This window comes from Ambystoma mexicanum, chromosome 10 (genome assembly GCF_040938575.1).
Source record: "Ambystoma mexicanum isolate Mex_15411 chromosome 10, UKY_AmexF1_1, whole genome shotgun sequence".
NCBI lineage: Eukaryota > Metazoa > Chordata > Amphibia > Caudata > Ambystomatidae > Ambystoma > Ambystoma mexicanum.
In genome coordinates, this window is record NC_090932.1 from 622,542,258 (window position 1) to 622,566,744 (window position 24,487).

The 24,487-nt window shown below is 45.7% G+C and overlaps 1 protein-coding gene and 1 long non-coding RNA gene across 4 annotated transcripts in view; one reads left to right on the forward strand and one right to left on the reverse strand.

Moving 5' to 3' along the window:
• Positions 1–5,630, reverse strand: part of LOC138491601 (uncharacterized) — a 357,008-nt gene extending 351,378 nt beyond the window's left edge. The window contains exon 1 of the long non-coding RNA XR_011276049.1: positions 5,284–5,630. This is a non-coding gene — a long non-coding RNA (uncharacterized lncRNA). The remainder of the gene's footprint in view (positions 1–5,283) is intronic.
• LOC138491599 (ubl carboxyl-terminal hydrolase 18-like) overlaps positions 1–24,487 on the forward strand; it is a 1,142,981-nt gene that overhangs the window by 1,024,170 nt on the left and 94,324 nt on the right. The window lies entirely within an intron of this gene.

The following is a 24,487-nucleotide window of genomic DNA, read 5'->3' on the forward strand; positions in this document are numbered from 1 at the left end:
TCTGGAAGGCTTCATCTGGAAATCAGTATTAGGCCTACCTAAGTCAGCTCCCCTTCCAGCAATCCGTCGAGAGTTAGGTTTGCTATCTCTCGGTGCGGTGGTGACCATAGGTGCAATTCAACTATACAGGAAAATCTTGCTCCAAAGCTCCCCCCGATTTTTAAAATCGTGGCGGCTGAACTACAAGGACGGAACTGCAAAGCCTTGGTAGATTGGGGAAAAAAAATCAAGATCGCTATGGAGGCGGTAGTGTGTGATGAAGAAATACTGATTTCAAATCCATGTCAAAACAAAGTTAGAGCAGCAAGATTGGATTTGCACAAACGAAAAAGCTCTTTCATACAAATCGTTAAAGCACCTACCTCCCTCTCACAATCGCCTAAAGGAACCCTTAAAGTACTGTGACAAGTTCCCGGAAAAAAATCTAGGAAGAACCTTTATGCGGGCACGGCTGAACTTATTGCCTACTAGAGAAATTCTATCTAGTAGAGCGATGTCCCCATCGGCGGAGTGTCGTCTATGCAGTGTGCCGGACAACCGAGAATCACTCCGACATCTATTAATGATATGTCCAGCCCTATCCTATGAGAGACAATCCTATCTGACACCACTCTTCAACGAAGCAAAGATGTTGGATGAGGAAACCTCCTGGTCGCGGCTGATAGCCGGGGACTCGGCTAAATGGTCCAGGACAGCCGCAAAATTTTTGACTGTCGCCCTGCAAAGAGCTAATGGGCCAAATTAAAAGCACCTCCAGGCGTGCCCTGAGGAGGCACCCACGTTAAGCCTGCTCTCGAGTCTAGAGTAATGAAAGGAGTCTCCAGGAGTGGTGTCCTTAGGAAGTACACAAACTGCGCAACAGGGAATGCGAATTTTGAATATGTTTTGTAAAAACCTATGAGGTTATAAACAAATAAAAAAAAAAAAAATTAGTCCAATACTGATTTGCAATGATCTCCTTTCCATGTAGATTTTGGTGGCATGTCTCCACTAGTGTTTCTATCCAGTAATGACATTTCTCTGGCCTCCATCTCATCATCCCAGCAGTTTTTATTAAGTTGAAGTGCTTATTTTTTCGGGCAATCTTATGCTTGCCTTGGTCCAGTGTGACACATTCCATGTTGTGACCTCCATATAATATAATATTAGATGTTTCCTCATTGGTCATAATGGTGTCAATTAATTCACATATCGAATCAAGGAATTTGCACTCGTCTGTGGACTTGTGTTGCCAATATACATTCATGATATGCATTTTTTCGTTATTTTCACAATTTTGCTGTTGCAATTTGATAATAGTCTGTTGTATGTATGGTGATGGATTTGATGAACTCAGTATACGGAAGCCATTTTCGATTCTGACCATAGTTATTAGGCCAGCCATCGGACGCCCTTTCAACTGTTTGATAGCTGGATTCAAGGCAAATTCAAAGCCTTCCACACATGGGAGAGTTTGCAGCCAGGTTTCCTGTAGACATATAATGTCTAGTGTTTTCAGATGTATTGAAACATTACCAAATAGGTGGGCGAAACCTTGCATATTCCACAAGGCCATCTGTATTATTATTTCTTTGTTATTTTTTGGGCATTAGCTGTCACGCCTTATATTTAGAGCACTAGCAATCCAACTAGCAACTGTTTTAATATCATTTGATGATATTGATCTTAATTGGGGAATGTGATGAAATAACAGCAGCACGTTGTATCTGTTCAGGATCAACCCATCATCTGACAGAAATATTTTTTCCAGCAGAAGGCAGTAATTTGAATCTATTTTTTTGCTTTTCGTTGACATTTCTTTTTATGGCCATTACAGTCTGTCTTCTGTCCTCTCTCCAATAATCTTCTTGATCATACTTTTGATCTCCTTTTCGCTTGTTGACTCTAATAATAGAGTTTCCACTCTGCGGCCTTGAATCATAATTGTTCTCATCAGTTGGGAGCTTTTTGCTCTGTTTCTTTATCAGTGGTTTACATGTTTTGGCCATTTTACTTAAGGCTAGAGATCGCCTCTCTTCAAGTGTTAGAAATCTCTTTAGACACTGGGCTTGGTCATCCACGTTTGCATTCTCTTTTTTATCTTTGTTCGGAATCGTGAGTATAATGCAGGTTCTTTTTGTGCATTTGTCAATCGTCTCTTTTGTTTCAATCGGTGGGGCCATCATCGGTTAATCTTCTAAGTCAGAGTCGAGGATGATACGTACTTCGTCCTCGCCGACCCTTTCTTCTTCATCCTCAACTCTGTCAGAATCGTAATTAGATAAATTTGCCAAGTCTCCATCTTCGTTTTTGGATTCCTCCAGCAAGATGCATTTTCCCTCGTTTTCCTTTTTTTAATCTTTTTCTTGAAGAGAGGGTTTAGCCCCTTCTCGCGGGCCCAGCTGATTTTTAGCTGCTTCGGTTTGAATTATCACATTGAAGGATTTATTATTCCTTAAAAATGTGCATGAGTTCTTGACGTTCAAGTTTTTTCAGATAGGCATGTTTTTTTACTTTTTATTTATGTCTCATCTGTATATTCTTTTTACACTCTATTCTTGCATATGGTAGTCTTTTTGTTTTATCGAAGATAGATAAACTTTATTTCTCTTTTATGCTGTTTTTCAGCCATTTTTTACTCCTCATTGGAGGCATTGTCATAAATCCTTCAGCATTAGAGGATTTAGATGGTAAGGCTATTGATAAGTCTGCTTCCTGTTCAATTGCCTCAAGATCTGGGTAGAGGTTACCTTCAGTTGGTAGATTTGTCAGAGTTACAACTGTTAAGTCAGAAGTCTACTCCATCGCTGTTTTTGCAAGTTCAGAGATTGTATCACTTGGATTGCCTTCCACTCGATCTTTCAAAACTCCACCACTAACGGCTACTTCTTTGGATCCAAGGAGGCAGGCCCCAGACACACTTTTGCTGCCATTTATACTGGGGTCCACCACCACATTTTTATTGTTAGCTGTGATAGCTACATGTGTGGTTGACTCTTTTTGCGTGACTTCTTTTGTCTCTTTTCTTTCTCCTCTTCTTTCCACTGTCATCTCGTCTGGGTCTTTACGTGTAAACTGTTGCTTCTTTAAAATTGACAGGGCTTCTCTCGCTATTTTTTCAAGCAGACGTTTATCGTCTACATTGTTTTTCAGTTGTTCTCTAAGTAGATGATTTGAGATTTCATTTGTTTTGCTGTCATTAACAGCTTGCAGCTTCATCTCCTGCAATGTCAATTCCATATTCATCAGCTTTGAATTCAAGAGCGCAATTAAGGTAGTTTGGTCCTTGTAGTTATCATTAGCTGCTCATATAATTTTGTAAAGGGAGCAACTGTGATAGTAAATGCTGAGACTAGATTCGGCCCCAGCTCATTTATCACCTGTTCTAACATCTCTTTTTTTTAATTTTTCCTTTATCAGGGTATCGACCTTCTCACTTTAGGAATTTGCCTTTCTACAAACAAGGAGTCTGAGGACGTTTCATTTGAGTCCTCAGAAGATTAATTTATATAAGTAGCATGAGCTTGTTTCCTGTTCGCAGTTCTTCTTTTGTGAGACTCACACGTCCTTCTTTGTCTATCCATGTCTGAGCTAAGTCTTTTTTTAGAACAAAGTACAACCAGTCTCAGGCTTGAGTCCGTTCTTCTGCATTTGTGGGGGTGAAACATATGGTATTGAACCGGCTGTGCATGAGCTTTTTGATGCATATCAACAAAAAGTTCATCACAGTTTCAGTTATTTCTCGGGGTCTTATATTCAGACTGCTGCATTTCCAGTTTACTCTGCAGTTCGAGAACTGGGTGATTACCTGACAGAGTTGCATTGATTTGAGTCTGATTTTTGATTAGTTGGTCTGCAACTGCTATGGAATCCCACCTGTCGTCGTTTCTTCTCTGTCTCATATGTTTCTACTTCTTGCATATGATTTAACTTCAATGTCATTGTTGGTAGAAACACTTACTCTTGGATTGTTCGCGACCTGACATCTGCATCTAGCAGGTTTCATTGATTGTCAGATGTTGCGCTCACTTCACCTGTTGGTTCTGGCTCTAATTCGCTCCTTGTACTTGAGCAACTGGGCTTGGGGCTTGACATGTATAACTGGGGGGATGGTAGCAGCCGAATGAATTAAACCATTCTCGAATTGTAGAATGTTGTATTGTTTACAGGGAACTGTGGTGGTGTTAAAGATAATCACCCTATTCCCAGCATGCAAGTATTTCAAATTATGCTCACATTTAAAGGAAATAACAGAATATATCTGAATAAACCATAACAACTGCTGTAAACCCCTTAATTCAGGGGACATGTGTTTATTTACATGTATTGATAATGAAAATCAAATGAACAACATATATACACAAGAAAAAATCATTGTCATTGTGTGTAATAAAGGAATGGAGGCAATGTTCAGAACCAGGTTTACCCACATCTAAACTAAACACAGGTTCTGGGATAGGAATGGAAAACAATGTTGGGTTTAACAGGAGATTGCTTTCTTCATGAAAACCATTCTTAAAAACAATTAGTTCCTAATATTCAAACCAAAAAAAATAATCTACGTCGGGAAATAAAATTCCCTGATGTTAGACTGACGCAGTGACATTTCGGCTTTTGAGTGGACAGCCTTCTTCTGGGCCAGTAGGATTGTGGTAGCCTAAAACAATGTGTAAGAAGAGAAAACAGAAATGGCCTGTTTTAGATAGATTACTTGCTCGTATTTTTACATTAACAGCAAGTAGTGCTGGGTCAACAGTTAAAAAAGGGACACAGAAACACATGTGGATGTGTATTCTGGTATGGGGGATACAATTAAACTAACCTTGGGTACGTCCGGGCTGGGAAGGGAAGGGTAGAAATCAAACTTGGACTGGAACGTAGCAGTATACGTGTGAGACCCTAGTTTGGCATTCTAGATTAAGTCTGGTATAGGCAGGGATGTCCGCTGGAAAAGCTGGAGATCTAGCACACATCAAGAAAAGAAAAGAAAGAAAGAGTGGTTTAAGAGTACTGCTTGATATAAAATCTGCCAAGTAGCCATCTTAAATCTGGTGGTGAAAAGACCAAGCATGCACCAAGTTCTTTCCCAGCATAGGAGCGGGCTGTTGTAGGGCTGCGCCGGAGGTAAATCCGTGTAGTTGCGTGGGGCCAGAGTCAGTCCAAGACAAGTGGAATTATTTAGCTCTTGTGATAATGGCTCCTGTAAAATGCAGAAGGGTAGACATTGATAGAATGGCTAAGGGAGAATGCCGTATTGCATGCGGTAGAAGAGCCTGGGGGAGGCTGCTTTGAACGTGAGCCTACCTCCAAAGGGCTGGGGAGAGAAGCGTAGTTGGCCGCTGTGGGATGATGGAAAGCTCGGGGCTGTGTCCGCACTTGTTCTCGGCAAAGTGGTGTGCTGTCTGTTGTGCGCATGTGTTTTAGACAAGTGTCTAAAACGGTTCGTAAATGGTGCGCAGCTATGTGCCCGCGCTAGGGGTTAGTTGCGCAGCTCGAGGGCACTGTGTGGTGTCCCTGTCGGCATGCATGGACACTAGTCCCCTCACGCATGCGCTGGGAGGAGTGTCTCTGCCGTATCGTACTAGCCTGCTAATGGGACAACAGTGCCGGTGGGCAGCGTCGTGTAGCGTGGGCGCTGTTGACATACAGAGGCTGAGGTAATGTGTGAAACCCTGCCTGGTTGTAATCAAACATTGATGAAAAATCAGAGTTTGTAGGAGGCGCCATTTACTGCAGGCGTTATTTACATACAGCGGATGAGGCAGGGGGAGAGTGTGTGGTTGAAGGTATGCCTATCAATTTCATAGCTCTCCACTCACCCGCTTTTGGCGGGTGTCACCCGCCTTGCAAAGGGCTGACTCACCCGCCAAGCCTCCTGCACGCCCATTCATTCCACTGGGCATCTCACCCGCCAAAAACAAAATCGGGTGATTTCACCCGCCTTTGCGAGACAAATGGTTGAGAGCTATGTCAATTTGGCCTGATGTCACACTAAAATAGAAAGTTGTGAAGGCATAGTGCTGGCGCTGTTATTATTGTCTGGCTAAGGACAATGGCAGGATGTATGTGTAAATCTCCAATTTTGCAGAATGCCTTGCAATCTAGCCTTATCCAGGCAGCATTGGAACAGATTGCAGGAAGGGAAGACACTGGGCATGCATCCCAAATAGAGGAGGTGGATGGAAGTGGTGCTAAATCCATAGTGTCAGAGGTAGGGAGATGTAGGTGGGGTACCCCTGGGGAGGCACAGTGACCAAGAGGGTGATGATGTTCCCTGATGGATGATGGCCCTGGTGTCACCTGGAAAAGATGTGATTGTGGGCTACTGTGGCTTAGACTAGTATGGGACACAGGGCTGGAGCCCTAGTGTGAGAATCTTGCCTACTACTTGGCAGCCTATCTTGAAATATGCTATTGGGCCCTTTTTGCTTTGGATTTTGTGTCTCAAAGCACCAGTTCGACCTAGTCCCTTCTGGGTTGCCTTTTTGCCTACCGTTTTCTCTTTCAAAATTATCTGACGTCATGGGCATGTCGCATTCAGTGTTCCACCTTTGACACACTTTGTTTTCTGCAGCATCGACAGGTTTTGTTAGGTGGGACCCTCCTGTGTGTGTGTTGCCCCTTTAAGGGGGATGTGTTTTCCTCACGTGTATGGCCCCTTTAAGATGGGCCATGACTGTGTCATGGCCCAAGCTAATAAAAGGAGCCCCTGCAGGCACGTGAGACAGAGCGGCTGCAGACTCCCAAAGAGGAACGACTGAGTCCATGTCTCATTATCCATGTAGGCCCCAGGCCTACACGTGGAGGCACAGGCCTGCACACCTAGACACTGAGGGACCCGCATGCCAGGATGGCAGCCGAGGTCCACTCAGTCAGAGGCCTGGCAGGCTGTGACCCCACCCCAGGGTGCCGAGGCCCATGGCACCCGGGGCCATGACGGATGTCCAGGGCAGGCCCCCACACCTAGTGGGACTGCACGGCGCTAGCAGAGATAGCGCCCAGGGGCGCCTGCCGGATGACCATGGCCGGCGACCCCCAACAATGGCGACGAGGACCATGAGCCCGTGTTGCCCCCCTGCTGCTAGGAAGTGGTGGGGGGGTGAAGAGTTTCCAGCCCCACCGCGGTCTTGCGTGGCCTGCGCCTCACTGCTGTGGCACTGGGCGGTGTAGGCCCGGGCTGCCCCGCGGTGAGACACACACCCGTCGGCGTTCCGCCGCAAAGAAGATGAAGGTGAGATGAGCCATGGCGTGCTTCGCCCCGGCCGCAGCCCTCAGTTGCGGGGGTGCTCCTGCGGCCGGGATCGAGGCATGGTGGCACCCCGGTCTCCTGCGACGTTCGTTTGTGCAGGGGGAGGGGATGAATATCACCCGTTGGGGTGGGACATGTTGTGAACTATCCCCGGCGGCATATGCCGTGAGAAGGTGGAGGCCGTGATGGCCCGCCCCATGAAGAGGATAAGGAGCGGCGTCTGCCGCGAAGAGGGAGGCCGTCCTGGCCCCGCCCCTATATGGTGGGTCCTCCCCGACCGCGGCCCTCTGCTTGGAGGGTGCTCGTGCGGCCGGGGGAGGATCCAGCCTGCGGCGTTCGCTGTGCGCTGTGCTGTGAGGGTGTCAGCCCAAAAGGAAAAAGAAAACTGGCGCCCCTCTTCGGGGTGCGGGGATTGGTTGAGCCCAATAAGGATTCTGGGCTGACAGGCGGACGGTGAGTCTTCACGGCACCTGTGGTGCAGGGCCGCCGTGTCACGCCGGCACCCGGCGTGTTTTAGACCTGGCGGCAGTGGAGGCTGCTCTGATAGGGAGAGACCGCGTGCGTTTTCCCTTCCCCACGCGGGTCGTCACCGCGGGGGGGGGGAATGCTGCCCTTCCCCCAGGAAGAACGAAGTGCCCGGCAGTCAGCACTGCACCGAGGCACCCATGTGGCGTTTTCGCCACGAAGATGGAGGAGAGCAGTGTTGCCCCGCCTCCAGGCGAGAGGCAAAGAGAAATGGCTGTTGCTGTGGATCCTCCCCGGCCGCGGCCCTTTGTGAGAAGGGTGCTTGTGCGGCCGGGGGAGGATCCAGCCCTTGTCCCGTCCGGCAGCGCTGTGCCACAACAAAAGAAAACACCTCCCGCAGACGACTGCGCAATCATCTTCCTGCTGCACACAGTGAAATCTGGGCTCAGAATGCGAGGCAGTTGCAAGACCACGGAAGCAGAAATCTGCTCACCTACACATCGCTGCTGAAGGCCGCATGCGAAGCTCTAATGGCAACAGGGATGATTGCAGTGAGTGTGGCAGTACTTCCATCATGGGAGAGGGCGACTCGTCCATCTGCTGTGCTCGCGGGAAAACCGCGCACAAATACCTGACCTGGGTGGTGTCGGGCCCGGTGCCATCATCTGGAGGAAAGGGGCTGCACCACCTGCATGGAACCTCCCGCCAAGCGGTAGCAGCACCAGCTCTTGACAAGAATGGAGGTGGCTGGCGTGCAATGCGGTGACGGAGCCAAGGGTTTGGCCAGTGTAACGTCTCTGGAAAAGGTGGGTGGGGAGTTTCAGGGGTGACATCAAAAGAGTGACTCTGACCGGGACCAAAGAAAAGTGAGGCTCCTGTGCAGGACTCTGGGCTGGACAGTAGAGTGAGACTAGAGGCAGCTTTACTACCTGGTGCCCCACATCGACACAGAGTCATGCATCCCTCCTGCATTCCCCGAGACTGTTGGCAGAGCGGAAGGAGCACTGCCACTCCTACTGAAACGTCGTCCATGGTAGCTTAGAGAGGGTAATGAGCCAGATCATCAGCGCCGAGAAGTCAGACCCTAAGCACTGAAGGCAGCCACATGTCACCAAAACAGACTATTCCGACAGTGCCATAAAGTGGATCTGCCACCCTGTGCTCCTAAGGGTTCCAGGCCAGGAGCATCTAAGCATCTGGCGCTCTGTGTACTGTACATCTTACCAGCATGATCAAGCTTGGAAAGCTGCGCACGCAGGACGCAACGGGGTGGGGATCCGCAGCACCGGGGAACAGGCGCTCTGCGCTGCCGGATGGCCCGAGAGGCGAGACCCCACTGTGCACCTCAGACGCCAATCCATTCTGCCATGGCTAGTGTTACAAGAACCAGTGCATTGTGCCAGCGTCGACAAGGATGGCTAACAAGAACATAGATAAATGCTTTCCTGCCCAGCACCATTAGGAAAACACATCCCCCTTAAAGGGGCAACACACACACAGGAGGGTCCCACCTAACAGGTTTACTCCGATTATTCGTTGTTGCTTTATTCATTTTATCCACTATGCGCCATGCAATAACGCACAGGGGAGGGACCTCGCTCATTTGTTTAGTCGGTGTAGTTGATTTAGTTAAATTGAGACATCGAATATTTGCTTTTGGCACCCGCTCAAGTCATTTTTCATCATGTGTATCTCCTTGGTGAGACCCTTATTATTATCCAGCAGTTTGCTTTCTAGTTTTGTAAGGGTTGAAATTACAACTACATCATCACAATCGCAAACACGCCCCCCCTCTTGGAGTATGTACACACACTTTAACCCCCGCATTTATATTTATAGATGTTTCAGATGTTTCAGCTTGACAATGGGGGTGAACTGGTACAGCGCAGGCAGGGGCAGCGTTCTCGAGCTGTACGTTCTTATGATTTGTTAGAGTAGGGGTTACATAGGATTTTTCAGTAACCCCCTCTCTTATGTATGCAATTTTAGCACTTACTTGTTCGTGCCCAGTGATGTCATCTTCCACCTCCGATGCGGAGTAACATCGGCGTAGCTGTGCTCGCATTAGAGGCGGTAATGTTTTTGTTCTCTCAAGCCGAGATGCAGGTTGTGGCTGGCATAAGGCATCCATTGCCAGTGTTTTCTTCCACAACGCAAACAGCGAACACAAGCAACACTCCCACCCACTCCGCAATTCTTTTTCATCGAGAAGGCTTCCGGGTAACATGTTGCATACTCTAGAATAACTACAATATATTTGTTGCCTAATTTAGCCGGTTCCAAGAGACCTACGATGTCCATTCCAATCCTGGAAAACGGGACATCTATGATAGGTAAGGGTTGTAGTGGTGTCGGGTGAGGAGAGCGCATGGATATCTTTTGGCAGAGGATATATGTTGCCACCACATTGTTATCATCATCATGTACCCCCTGGCCATTAAAGTCAGTTGATAAATCGCCCTTGGGTTTTTGCTGTCCCTAAATGTCCAGATGTGAGGTGAGCATGGGAGATCTCCAGGACTTCTCTCCTATACCTCTGTGGAACCACAATCTGTGTTCTAATGAACCCCTCAGGTGCGATATCCTCCCTATACAGCAGGCCTTGCATTAAAAAGTCAAATGGGCCATCTTTTGCCCTTCCTTCCTCCTCAGGAATTACTTTGAGGAAAGCTTCTGATAGGATGCGGTCATTGCATTGGGCAAATCCTAGGTCAGGAATTAGTTTTGTCTTCTTCGTCTTGGCGGGAAATTGGTGGTCTTGTCCCAGCTTGGGGTTCCTTATATGTCTCTCCAAACCCCTTAGTGCCTCTGTCCATGAGGTCACATTCTTTTCCCTCCACGGGTTTGGAAAAGAGGGCTTGTTCCAGGATGCCCTGGATGAATTTCTCCCCAGCTTGTACTTGGTATGTTTTTTTCCCATTGTTTTGCACTAGGATTTTTATGTCACCCCTATACAATAGTCTGGATATATTACGCTTGCCATTACATCTATTCTGTACCTCCATGCTAGACCAGACTTTGACACCATTCGGATGTGGGTGCCCTTGGGTGTTGACAGAACCAATCCTGTAGGTACTAATTGATGTTCGCTTGCTTTTATAGAGCTATCCCGACTACTGTGCAGGTCAAACCTTATGGATTCACTAGTAGCAACTGTGGGCTTGGTTACTCAGTTTGGAGTATCTCAGGGTTCCCCGATTCGTATCAATCGGGTCCCATCCCACATCTAACGCCATAAGTACGAATGTCAAAGTATGAGAAGGACCAAGAGTGGGCATAGTTTTGGTTATAAACTTTTATTTTTGTATACTACAAAGAAACATCTATCTCTAACTCTGAGGGTTTTCCCTGCTTCAACCTAAAACTAAGGAAGTGTCAGATTGTCTGGCAAGTAATAGTCACTGTCCTTGTCCAAATCCCTACTTCTATCCCTTGCACTTAAACATAAGAATGCTAAATAAAGTAAACTCTTAAATCAGGAGAATGACTCCCTTCTCCTGGCACAGTTCAAACACAAAAGACCTTCAACCACGAGAATACTTCCCTTCTCCTGGTGCACTCAGAACAGTTCTCTTAACGAAAAGGTACAAGCTAGGAGAATGCCTCCCTTCTCCTGGTGTCTATGGATGTATCACAGTGTCCACACACTTTGAACCATGGGGAATATAACTCCCTTCCCCAGTTTCGCGACATATATCTTGTAATGTTCTTAACTCCTGCCAGATCAGCAATTCCGTTGGCCTCTGTTCCCAGGCTCTTACAGTGTCCCAACTCTTTCTATAATTTCAGTGACATTCCTCTGGTCATTGAATTGGGGACATGTTTCCTTATGCTCTATTGCACTTTGCTTTGGGTTCCCGGCCCTTATCCTGTATTCAGTGGTCTTCCTGTGCCACTGGGTTGTGGACTTTCTCCTCTTTTGCTTCTTTCAACTATTTCAGGGTCCCGACCCTTCGCTGGTGGTCAGTGGTTTTGCTGTCTCCACTAAGACGAGGAAGTACTCCTCAGATGCACTCACACATTGATGGCTAGAAGCAAAGACCCCTCAACTCTTCCCTTGTGTTAGGCAGAATCCTGTGCAGTTCCCTTAGGGAGCACTACAGAAGATTAAGACCACAGGTATGAGCAATAAAATCCCCTTTGGTATCAGTCTGTACCACAAAAATGTAGTTGGTAGCTGTGGCTAGGCAGTCAGACTTATCTCAAGAGGGAGATGAGCAGTATTCAAGGTTTACACAATAGGGTTGCAGTACTATGATACAAGGAAACACTGACTAAAGCTTTGAATTAAAAAGAATATATATATTTATTTTAAACACTTCTAGTTGAACACATTAATCACAGTTAAAAAAGCAAGTTGAAATCAGTCAAGAAAAGTATACACAACTCCCTAGTTAAATTGTAGACAAGTTTGAGCGAGAGTGAAAACTGAGCAAAACGGCACAATGAAAACCAAACACAAATGGCACTCTAGCAATTTCTCACAAGGGAGGGAGAGCACAATTTATACAGGAATATCTTCTTACAGACCCTAGCAACACTTCCCAGAAGTGTGTGAACAAGTTTAGGCAAGGCAGTACTTTAGTATAGAGAATACTTAAATGAAAACTGAGCAAAATGGCACTTCACAAGTTTTAAAAGTGGGAAGGAAGAGGTGGTTAAAATAATTAGGTGCATCAACACAGTTCTATTTAAGGAGCAATCTAGAGAAGGCAGTTCTAACAAATTCAGCCAGAGTCAATAGGCCTGTGCCAGAGTCAGTGGTACAGGACAAAGCGCTTAGTAGCAAAATGTTCTTGTAGCTGCAGTCAAGTCTTTGGTTAACGATTTCGAAAAGGTGGATGCAGAAGGCGAAAGACAATGTTAGACGATAGGAGCGGCCAACCCAACAGGTAGCTAAAGGATTTAAAACACCTTTAGCGCTACCACATCAAAAGGAAGGCCTGGCGGAACAAAGTACCTTAATCTGAAGAAGAGGCTCCTGCGGTGGCGGTTGTTCCTGGTAGTTCCTGCAGTTCGGGGGATCCAGCAGAGGAAGAGAGGCTCTCGTCGTGGAGGAAGGTTCGAGTTACTGCACTACCTAGGGATGAAACCAGCCGCGGTGCTGCCCAACGAAAAAAAAGGTACGCTCCTTTAAATCACGGTCCGGGTGGATGGCTGCCTGGCTATCCGGCCTCCAAGTGCTGGGCACTGGCCATTCGACCAAGGCAGGTCCAAGAAGGCGATTGGCAAACTGGTTGGCCCCACCAGCTCAAGGGAAAAAGTCTCTTCAGATGAAGATCTCCTCTCGTCGTGTGGAGAAAAGTGGTGAGACGCTGCAGCAGGGCTTCACCGGTGGTTTAGTCGTGCAGATGTCTTTGGCTTCTCTCCCCTTTGGTTCCATAGTTCCAGTGGCAACGTCTTGCTCTTCCAGTCCTTAGGACCCTGCTTTTATGAAAAAAGATCCTCATTCATACAGCGTAGCTGTCACTCACACAGTGGAGTGGTCACCTTGGCGGGAGACACTCCAGCCTATCAGGTTAGAGTGTGACATGAGTTGCTGCAGCAACCCTGTCCAGGGGTCCTACTCCCCCTCCCACACAGTGGACCTACCCCAGACTCAGTGGTGCTGAAAGGAGGGCTTCTCGGTAGAAGCCCACCAAAAGGACGAACAAAGGATCCCCGACCTGGGTTAGGAGTTTAGAGAAAGACACGAGAAATAATTTATATCAAAGTCGGAGTAAAGTTAATATAAGAATAAACTGGCGGTATGTAAGAGGCTGTCAGTAAATGTGGTAGCCTCGAACAATGGGAAAATCCCATAGGGAAATATTTGCGGTCGAATATTTTCGGTAGTAACCACTGCCACCAGCCAGAAACCAGCCAGAAACTTTTGAGAGAGGGCCTGTACGGTACCCTCTCGAAAATGAACACCGGGGAAAAACTATTAACCCTTCCCAGTACCTCCATACTAAGATGGGTTGTACCGGTTTAGTTTGTAACATTTGACTAGTAAAGTCAATGGGGACTTTACATGCCCTGGGAGACAGTAGTCAGTCCCAGGGTATAGAGTCTATGTTTGGGGGTCGCTACTACACCCCTGTTACTGCACGGAGGGTGCTGTGTAACACATGTGTAAAAAGATGGTTCCTATGAGGGTGAGATAAACCCCATAGACATTAAACACGAAAAATAACCTAGAACACACATAGCAAAAAAATGCCTAAGAGTGGGAAAAAGAGTCACACTCTTAGCAGGAGAAAAAAACAAACCCTTCAAATCCAGCAAAGCTGCTGGGGGACTCGATAGGTAAGGGAAATTAGCCATAGAATGAGAATTCTCCCTAACACCTTGTCCCCACCGGTCTGTCTGTGCATCCCGTTACTTGTTGGGCGCTTCTTGCACCACGCCAGCTCTTCCAGGGATTGATGTCTGTCTCTTCCTGACTTCCTGCGGTCTTCTGTGGTTTTGCAGCATTTCCTCATCGGTCGTCTTCCTGCAGTCTCTGTGTCATTGTGGGACCACAGAGTCCACCCCTTGCGGGAGGTCATTCCTGTCTCGCCTTCTTCCACTGGTCCTTGTATCAGATGCTGTTGGGCCCGCTGGAGACGCTCTCTCCTTCCTGCTCATGTCCACCAGTCTCTGGTCTTTGCTGCTTCTGGACTCCTGCGTTTGTCAGCTTCCTCCCCTCTCGCTACTCCGGGGCTGGATTGACCCAGCTGGGTTTGACAGTTTGTATAGACCTTTGTCTCGACTTACCTTTTGTTGCCAGCTCCTCCCTGGTGGAAAGTCCTTTGTTCCTTTTGACATTTGCACCTTTTTGCCTCAGGGCCACCTAGTATCAGTACTTGCCTGGTCAGTACTTTTCACATCTTCTGTGACCTTCCTCATCCTAATCTTTTCTACCTGGGCTGTACTGAGAGTATTACAATAGAACATATATTTATCTTCGTGAAAGGGGTTTGTGATGGAAGGGGGGCCAGAGAATGTTGGGTTGGGACGTCAACAGAAGGCCTATACCCTAGGTGGTCATACTTGTCCCCAGGTGGGGAGTGCCTCCCCATGAGGTCCTGCCACATTAAACCACCCCTATGGGGACTATTGAGTAGCAGACTCACCTTCCTAGCCTCATGGGAAGGGGTTACCTCCTGGGGAGAAGTGATGTCACCTAGTGAATCATCACAGAGGGGAACCCATAGAGATAGGGATAGAAAGGCATTTTCTTTATTTATTTTAATAACTCACTCTTAAATTGCAGAACCTGGTCCTTCTTCTGACCCACTGCAAGATTTATTATTCTCTTCTCCAAATAGTTTCCACCATATCGACAGCTGGTTCTACGATTCGTATTGCATTGTCTTGTTTTTGAGGTAGAACTGTTACCTTTGAAAGAAAGTGAAAGGAGGTAGAAGAACAGCACTATAGAATTGATGAGTGAGAGCAGAATTCCAAATGACCAGTACAGGCATTAAGTAAATGTAAAAATGATCATGATAGCCATTATCAGAACATCTGCGCAAGCATCTGGACTCAGTAGCCGTGCCAATGATTGCATCAGTGCTTGCAGTTACATCAACCTTCGCCAGCAATTTCAATGAAGGACAGATTCAGCAAGGTCCATACTGAAGAACCAACATAAAAATATTGTTGCAAGTCTGAGGAAGAGGAGCACTATGCACCCCTATGGAGGCAGCTGCTATCCTATAGCAATTCTAAAACATTCTAATACAGCACTTTATGGCAGATTTGCTGCAATTCTAAGCGCTGGAAGTTGTTTTTAGTTAGTTATAATTTTATGATACCATTTTAATAATATTGGATGGATGAAGTTCTTAGTTGGCCCTATGGACATTTGAGCCTGTGAATTCAGGCTGCTCACAGATCTCTTGCTGGCTGAGTTGAGGATTTGACTCGCTAAACAGCTTTTACAGTTATCAATGACACTGAGGCCTTTTGGAGCTTAGAGATGTTGTGCTTGCAAATACGTTCTCTTGTCTGGAAGAGAAACGTCAGCCGTCAGGCTTTTTCGGTTTCCAGTCCTGTCTGTATCCAGTGTGTTTTTCCTCTTTCAGTCAGGTCAGCACAGGGACTGGTAAGCAAGGATTTGATGGAGGTACGGGCCCTTAAGAGCTTCCTATGCGACTCGTAACTCTGCATTAATGGAAGAAACTACCACCCGGGCGCATGTCCTCTCTCTCTTAATATGGCATTGTTTTGCCATCATAATGATACTTGTAAGATTACAGTGACTAGGGGGGTTTCCCCACAATTCATCTTCAGATTTGCATCTTCTTCTGTTCTTCGGGACTTGTCCCATTTTTGACAAAGTAATGTTGCAGATGCCTGGTTTATATAGGAACCTGGGGGCTGAGTGAGGAATTCTGTTGCGAATCACACTGATGCATTACTTAACATTTTTCTCTACTAGGGCCTTCCCCGTTGATGCTAGGGATATGAGCCCGCTTTGCAAGACCTTGCCCATGGGTCTGGCAAGTGGGATCTCACTGGGAGAAGGATTCTCATTCTGCTGAGGAACTCCCTAAGCCATTCCCCGTGATGGCATTCATGGGACGATCTGATATGCAAAAGCACAACCACATTCAGAACATTGGCTGAAGACAAGAATGAAGTATGTCATTTTCATCAAGTGAGAGGCTTTGTCGCTTTAAGATAAAACCTTCAATGAACTGGGACGAGGAGGTTCAAGAGAGAGGACCTGCCGCATGAAGGAAAAATGAGAGAGAAGCATATGCCAGCAGGGGAGATCACTTGTAAGTGTAAAACCTGACAGAGGTGGAGCCGAGCAGAGACCGCGAAGTTCAGATCCACTCTGAATGTGATAGACAGATGCTGGAAAACCAGCATGGCAGGCGGAAAATGTCAAGAGAAGGAGAACCCAGGCATAGGTGGTGTCGTGACCACAGTGACTCCGACACCACATGGTTGAGAGTGTAGCAACTTATCCAGGTAGCAGATGGAATACCAGAACGTTGAGCGGAATGAAGAAAGGACGCCGGCTAGAGCAAGCCAACAACGAAGTGGAAGGAAAAGAATGTTCCTGAGTGACTGCAGGTCCCAAAGACGTTCCTCTGGAAGGATAGAGGTAACAGGGATAACGTGAGGACCAGGAGGCCACAGGGGACTCGTTATGAACTAAAAGAAACGTGCATATAAAATTGAAGGCAACTCCTCCCAGTAAGATTGATGAAACGCTAAATTTAAAATTGATAAACTTGAACTATAATATTCTGAGAAGGAGAACCCTAAGCACACTATGGAACAAGTACATTAAAACTGGGGTCACACTACCATGGGAAGAGAGATGAAAGGCCCACAGGAGACACCACAGCTGAGTAGGGGGACCCTTATATATACTGAAAAGATACCCCACCGAGGAGACTATAACTTAGAAGAATACTCAAGGCCCAATAACCTGGAGAAGACCAATACACCATCTGGAGAAGGGAGTCATTCTCTTGACTTTGGTTTGTTAGACTAGTGATAGGGTCAGTTAGGGTTAGAGTTTTGGACAACACACTTTTTTTCTTTTGGACATTTCCTCAAGACTGATGAGCACCTTTGTTATTCATATGGGTAGGCAACACCACATAGTGCTAAGGAAAGAAAAGTGTTATTCCTATTATTTAATAAACACATATTGGAAATGTCATCACAGTGTCTGTGTCCTCCTTCTCACCCACCACACTACTCACTAGGGCACAGCCACACTTGGACTCCTTCCTCCCAAAATTTCTCATCCTAGAAATAGTTTCCAGGCATCAGTCTGGCTTCTGAATTTATTTTAGCCGCCGGGGGACAATCTGTGGCTTCATCTGCTCAGCTTCATTTGCAACAATGACTATGGGTGTGACTTCTTGGGGACTATATAAGGAGTGAGCTACATCAAATGACCTCCATCTTTATTTTTCTTGCTTGTTTGGCCTGCTGCAATTGTTCTTGTATCATGTCTCCCCTCAAATTTGCACAGGCTTGAACCCCTGCATGGATTGCGAGAGGTCTGTGTCTGACTCCCATAAGCGCTGTCTTTGGTGCTTGGGTTACGACCATGACATGGAAGAGTGTGGAGTTTGTTCGTCTGTGCACTCCAGTGCGCTAAGGGTGCATGCTCAAAGCTTTTCACCACTCTCCAGAAGCGTGGGATGGACCTCCATTACGTCCTGAGCCTCTTTGTAAGCTTCCCCCTCCAAAGACAAGACTTGCCTGGTTGAAAAACCTAAACCTTATGGGCCTCGCTCCTGTGAGGACAACAATATGCAGGACAATAAAAGGAAGCACCCCAGGGAGCCCTGCTCTCCAAGTGACTCCTCTGAGCACTACTCTTCTCCATCCACCAGGATGTAAAATCGCCACTCCTGTTCCAGGGAATCAGCCTCTGACCCAAACTAAGAATCACCACCTAACCTAGTACAGGTACCATTAACCACCAGCTCTGGCCCATAATTCTGGGTATTTTCATCAAAGCACTAACAGCTACAGTCTTGTTGGTGGTGCAATAGCGGCCCAATGTGCCTTCTGGGGCTGGCATAGGCCCTTCTTTGAGCAGAAACTGCACCACTGTATGCTAGTTTTAGGACCCCAATGTGGAGACTGCTCCCCTTTCATTCTGCTCTCCTCTTCCTTCTAATGTCATTGCCTCAAAACCAGACTCCTCGTGTTTTTCATCAGAGCTACCCAGCGCCAGCTCCTCTATGGAGGCGGAGGCAAGTCGGAGGTGCATACCAGCCTTCAGGACCCAGTTTCTCTCAAAGATGGAACGAGTCTTTGAGTACGGTCGCATATCCCCTATGGCAGGGGTCTGCAACCTTTGGCTCTCCTTCTGCACTACAACTCTATTGATCCCTCACCATTGTCTATGCTAGCCAGGGCTGACAGAAATTGTAGTCCAAAACATCTTGAGAGCCAAAGATTGTTGTTCCATAACCTATGAACTGGTTTTTATGTTATTACAGTGTCTTTTTTTCGTATTTTTGGAAATGTTTTTAACGACAAAAATCATTGAATTTGTATCCTCCTCCCCTATTGTTTTTTTTTCTATTCCTGATCCCTTACCCCTTACATACACTCCACCCCCCTATATTTTTCAATGAGTTTTTTCCTTAGAAAAAAAAACGAGGAAAAAAACATCAGAAAAATGACTGTCAATATAACCATGTTATACGATGAACTGAAATCCATCGAGGAGGAATAAGTGGAAGTCTTCCCCAAGAAATTCTCCAGGGTAGGATAAATGTGTAACTGACTTAACTTCCAACTTTTGGGGTGGCAGCAGATTGTTCAATTTGTCTGAGCTTTAATTCATGCAAACTTTAGCCAATGGGAAACCATGCATCCTTCTCCATTTCGTTCACACCCACAGGGTGGTCACCACATACCCATATCTCATTGTTTATTGACATCCTACAGAACTAGGACCCTAACCAGGAGTGCTTATTGAAAATTAACATCTCAATTTAGTGGAGCATGCAAACGATCTATTAGAAATGTGAGACCTGTTCTAAGACTAGAATCTTGCCCACTGCAGGTATCTTTCAATTTTTCAAGAGCGTGCACCTCACGGGCACCATCATTCAAATATTATGTAATTGCACTCGCTATGGAAATTCTTTGCTTCCTATCTGCACTCACTTTGGAAATCCTTTCTTTCCTATCTTAACGGAGAGGTTTTCTTCGCCAACACTTCTTGGTCATTCCAGAACTGTGTTCCTAGCTCTAATCTTTCTTTGTCCCAATGAAGGCTGGGCTCTTTTCCACATCAGGACCCAGTTTGACGAAACCAAGCTCCTTGAGTGGACGCATCCTCTAGATTCTATCCACACATCACAAATTTGTTTTTGCACCGTTCATTTTTAACAATCTTATTGTATTTTTACATTGAAATTATACCAAATTATAAGTGTACTATATTGAGAATTAACATGTGTTTTGAAGATTTGTTTTCTGTTGCATTGTAAATATTGAATGAAACTAATATGCATTGGGAATAACACATGCACAACATCACAGCTTATTGGTCCACCCCAAATTTGTACATTTGTATTGTGCTGTTGGGTAGCCTTATGTATATTGTCCCTAATTTGGTCATTTTCATGTTTGCTCTTCCTGCCTTATCTGTCAAAATAATGAAACTAATAAAATTATCTGTGTTCTAACAACATACTCATAGAATTGTGTGTCAAGCAGAGCACAATATTTGAAGGAATTCCTAGCTAGTGCTAATTTATCCTATGGGAAACCTAATGTGTTCTTTTAGGAAACAGTTGCCAGGACAGTTGACTGTCTGGGGAATCACTGATTTGGCAGTGTCAAATGTGCAGTATGACCCAAATAACATTTTGGTTCACGGGCCACCTAAGAACGCACCTCCCTTTTTCAATACAGCCATTTCAGACCGTTTCATGGCAGTCTGGCTCAAGCCCACCTCTGTTTCTCAATTGACAGGATTCTAGCCAAGAAGCCCTGTCTGACCCTTTATTTTTTTTTATTTTATTGTTTTGGTTAAATAAATCAACCTTGCAATAACACAGTACATATGATCCACAATTCAATTTTAAAGACATTTTAAATACGTTTTGTTACCTTAAAATTTCACTAGCTAAGAATAAACACTTAAGTGGAAATTTCAAGTGTATGACATTCATTATCGCATCTTAATCGCATCGGATAGCTATAACGGAGATAATTTACAAAATTTTAAACAAACTTTGGTTCAACGTAATTAAAATAGGTTTCAGTACTAAGCCTAAAATTGGTTACTGTAAAAAAAATTCATAACTGCCAGGGTCACTAAAATATGCTGTCCACTGAACAACTCCATCCGTAGTATCTCAGGGGTCACAATATTAAAATCCTTAAAGAATTTGTGAAAGTGGATTTTTTGCAGTTCTAGGAGTGCAGGGCAGTAGATTAGAATATGCTCTAGGGTTTCTGGTTCGGCAATATCCTTAGAATGTCGTCAAGCTTTATCTGCAGCCTTCGCATTTGTCCTTATTCGTATATGGCCCTATATTTAATCTAAATCGGAGAATCATTCTCCGATCTTTTGACAACGGAACTTTCAAGATGTATAATTCCCAATTATTCATAGATTTTAAATTGAAATGCCCGTTTTTACAACACTGATATTTTTGCATTGGTTGCCACGTGTTTTGCCAATCATACAAACAAAGTTTGGATTTTGCTTTATTAGGATTAGTCATTAGTAAATCAATTGTAATGTCTGCTGCAATTATATGTTCTGTTGCTATGCGGCTCAAGGTATTTATGAGTTGTCAAAATCAGGAGTAGTTAATTTAGCTCTGATTGTTGGCAGCGAATCTGTTTTCGGAGCTAATAAACATTTTTGGTAAAGAGTTAACCGTTTCCAAATTACAATAATATTGAGTTATAACAAGCCTAGTTTGTATCTTATAATTTTCATGGTCAGACAAGCTGAGAGCCTTAAAGCTTTCTTCCAAATTAATCCTTAAAGCTTTGTACAGTATTTCATACCCTTATACTGTCTAGACTCAGCTCCATACATGACTATGAGAGTTACATTTTGCTTATAGTATATAATTACCTGTTTATAGGACATTTCACCAAATTTTCTATGTATTAATTTGGCCTGTGAGATAGCCGAATACTTTTTGGCTCTCACGTCCAGATGGTAGGGTAGATCGGCTGGATTATTGTTCGTGTTTATCCCCAGGTAACAATATTCGCTGGTTGTCATAGCTATTTGATGAAGCATCAATTTAAAACTTTGCTTGTTTTTAGTGCTAGGGCATATCAGTACTTTTTGTGTTTTCTAAATTTATAAAAAGATGGTTCTTATGAGCGTAGTCTTGAAGGGCATGGAGGAGACTTTGCAGCCCTTTTGGGGTTTTTGAGAGTAAAGCCAAATCGTCGGCGTAGAGCAGCCATAATACGGAGTTGCCTAGTTTTGGTGAGTCTGAACATACAGCCTTCAAAGTTTCGCCAATGTCAGCAATAAAAAGAATGAACTGGGTGTCAGCAAAAATGCACCCCTGTTTAAGTCCCATAAATGTCTGGATCAAACGTAATAATTGGCCATCTTGTGTTAGGCGGACTTGGATCAAGGTTTCTGAGTAAAATTGCTTGATTCATGTTTGACATTTGGCTTTCTCTAGTTTCTCGAATAACAGTTCTTTTGAGATGGAATTGAAGGCTGTCTTAAAGTCATTTAAATCCATGTATGTAGTTTGGCCTGTGTGTTGACCTCTATATTTGACTAACGACAGAGCAAGCAAGTTAAAGGACGTTCATAGGCTAGGGACAAATCCAGTTTTGTATTTAGCCATTAATTGGTTTTCAGTTACCCACCTGGTGAAATCCTTCAGTAGGAGCCGGTTGAATATCTTCCCTGGGATGTCTAGTAATGCTATTGCTCGATAATTCTGTGGGAGTTGACGGTTGCCTTTTTTGAAAATTACGATAAATTATTTCCAAGTGGGTGGAATTTATCTAATTTGTATAAAGTTGGTGAATATGTTGAATAAAATATCAGCCCAAGCTTCTAGGTGGGTCTTCAGCATGGTGTTTGTTAGGCCATCCCGCACAGGGACACGTGAGGAGCTTAATTTTGCAATTTGGAATATAATGTCATCTATATCAAAGTTCAGTGTGTTTTTAAAGTGCAGATTATCTGCAGCCTGATAGCAAGTTCGTAATTGGCAGCAGCCCTTATTTTATTTCGCAATTGTGTTTTTTTCTCTGTCAAAGGATTGTTTATGCTTAAAAGAGGTTTTAGAATTATATGCCAGCTGTAATTTAAATAGAGTCATTATGGCAACATATCTACCTTGTGAATTTCTTATTGCTAGGTCAGCGTTTAGATTCAGATTTGGCATGTGCGAGCTAAGGGAAGCTAACGACTCGCCTGTCCATCTGAATCTGTTCCTCCCGCCTGTCAAGGTCAACTTGGGCAGGTAATAATCAGGATTTTGCCAATTAGATTGGCAGTTCCATGTGCAGGCTAACAGATTGTGATCACTTTTAGATTGTTCAATAATCTCAAATTTCTCTATTGTGTTATGAGTGGAACGTTGGACGAATATGTAATCTATAGTCGCGACACTATTTCCCCTTTTCGACATCGGCTTATGGGGAATATCCCCTTTGAGGGTGCCATTCAGCATTAAGAACTGCCTTTCTTTCATTAAAGCTAGCCATGTTTTAGCTATCTTGCTTAGGTTTACGTTTTTAGAGCGTATGCATTTCACATTTAGGTCACCTGCTATTATTGTGTGAATGACAGTTGCATCTCCAGTGATCAGATCCAGCATTTCAGAAACACCTGTTAGAAATACATTATCGTCTAGGCCGTTATGATTCCAGTACAAGTTAAGGATAGCGATATCACTGAGTGGCATTTTTATTTTAACTAGTTGAGTGAAAATTCGGGGATGCCCAGGGTTGTAATTTAAATTGGAGTTTAGTTTTTACGGCTACTAAATGGCCTGCTGTCGGATGACCCAGTAGACCTTTCTTGGCAGGCAATAAGGACAAGTCATGACCTTCCCAGGGGCGTGTTTTGGCAGCCATGAGGTAGTCTGCAAGCCCCTGGAGCTCAGAGAGATCATGAAGTCAAAAAGAGCCAAAACTGGCGAAAATTGCATAAGCGGTTGTTGAAAATAGATGTACAGGTCCATGAAGGTCCCGAGCACACCAGCGACAACCCTCGCTCAGAATCGGAACCTAAGCAAGAGGATACGCGACGAAGAGGGAGAGCGCAGACCCATGCCGCAAATCTAAGATGGTGGATCCAGGCCGAGATGGAGTATAGAGGAGCCAGCGAGAGAGAGGCAAAGAGGGTGGCCCAGTGACAGAGAGGGCAGAAGAGCGAGAGTGCGGAAGAGGCGGCCCTGGAGGGAAGTTCCCGACTGCAGCAGAGGAACTGAGGAGTGACACTGGGGCCCCGACCTGCCACGGGGGACCGGGATTACCCAGAAAGAACGAGGGGAGCGTGCTGTCAGAGGGGGGCGGACAAGGACATCGCTCGCCTGGCGGGCATGACCAGTGGGGCTGGAGCCCACGAGACTGCCCAGCGGTGGTCTGGACGAGACAGTGAGATGAGAACCAGGTGCCGGGGCGGAGGACCAGAAGAGCCCCAAAACCCGGGCGCAAAGGGAGCACCGGACCTCCCCTTTGCACATCTCCCTCGCGGGGAGTGTTGGAGTTCCACTGTCAACACTCGAGGAGCCTGTGTGAAGCTGCCCCTCCTTGCAGGACGTGTAGCGGGGAAACGTGCGTGGCACCGCTCGTCTCAGAGGAGGATAGCGAGCCCGCTGGACCAGTGGCGAGACCGCACAAGATCCAGGTCCACCGACAGCTGGGCAGCGAGCACCCATGGCCAGGAAAGGTGCTCTGGAAGGCGGAGCAGCGCTGGGGTCCCGGGACGGAGCCGAAACATGAGAGGACGTAGAAGGGGGACCAGAACACTGATGCAGGAGGGGGAGAGAGGACAACTGTGAGTGGCGCAGGTGAGTGGAGCCGGCTCTGGCCCAGCTAGAGGGTGGAAGAAGACCACGGCCTCCCCTCTTTGTCTGCTACCGATCGGGGGTGGCGGGGGCCGCACAACCTATCCTGGGAGGCTGTGCCAGGTCGGATCAAAGAAAGGGTGCGCTTCAAGGCCAGGGGCACTACTGGCCACACTGAGAGCCCTGGGGGCAGCGATAAAGATAGGGATGGACCCATAAGCCTGCAAATAAGAACAATGTGCGGAACATTCCTCAATACAGGGCACAAAGCCAGGGGCTGCGAGGGAAAGGAATTGGACAGAAAGGGCAGAGCAAC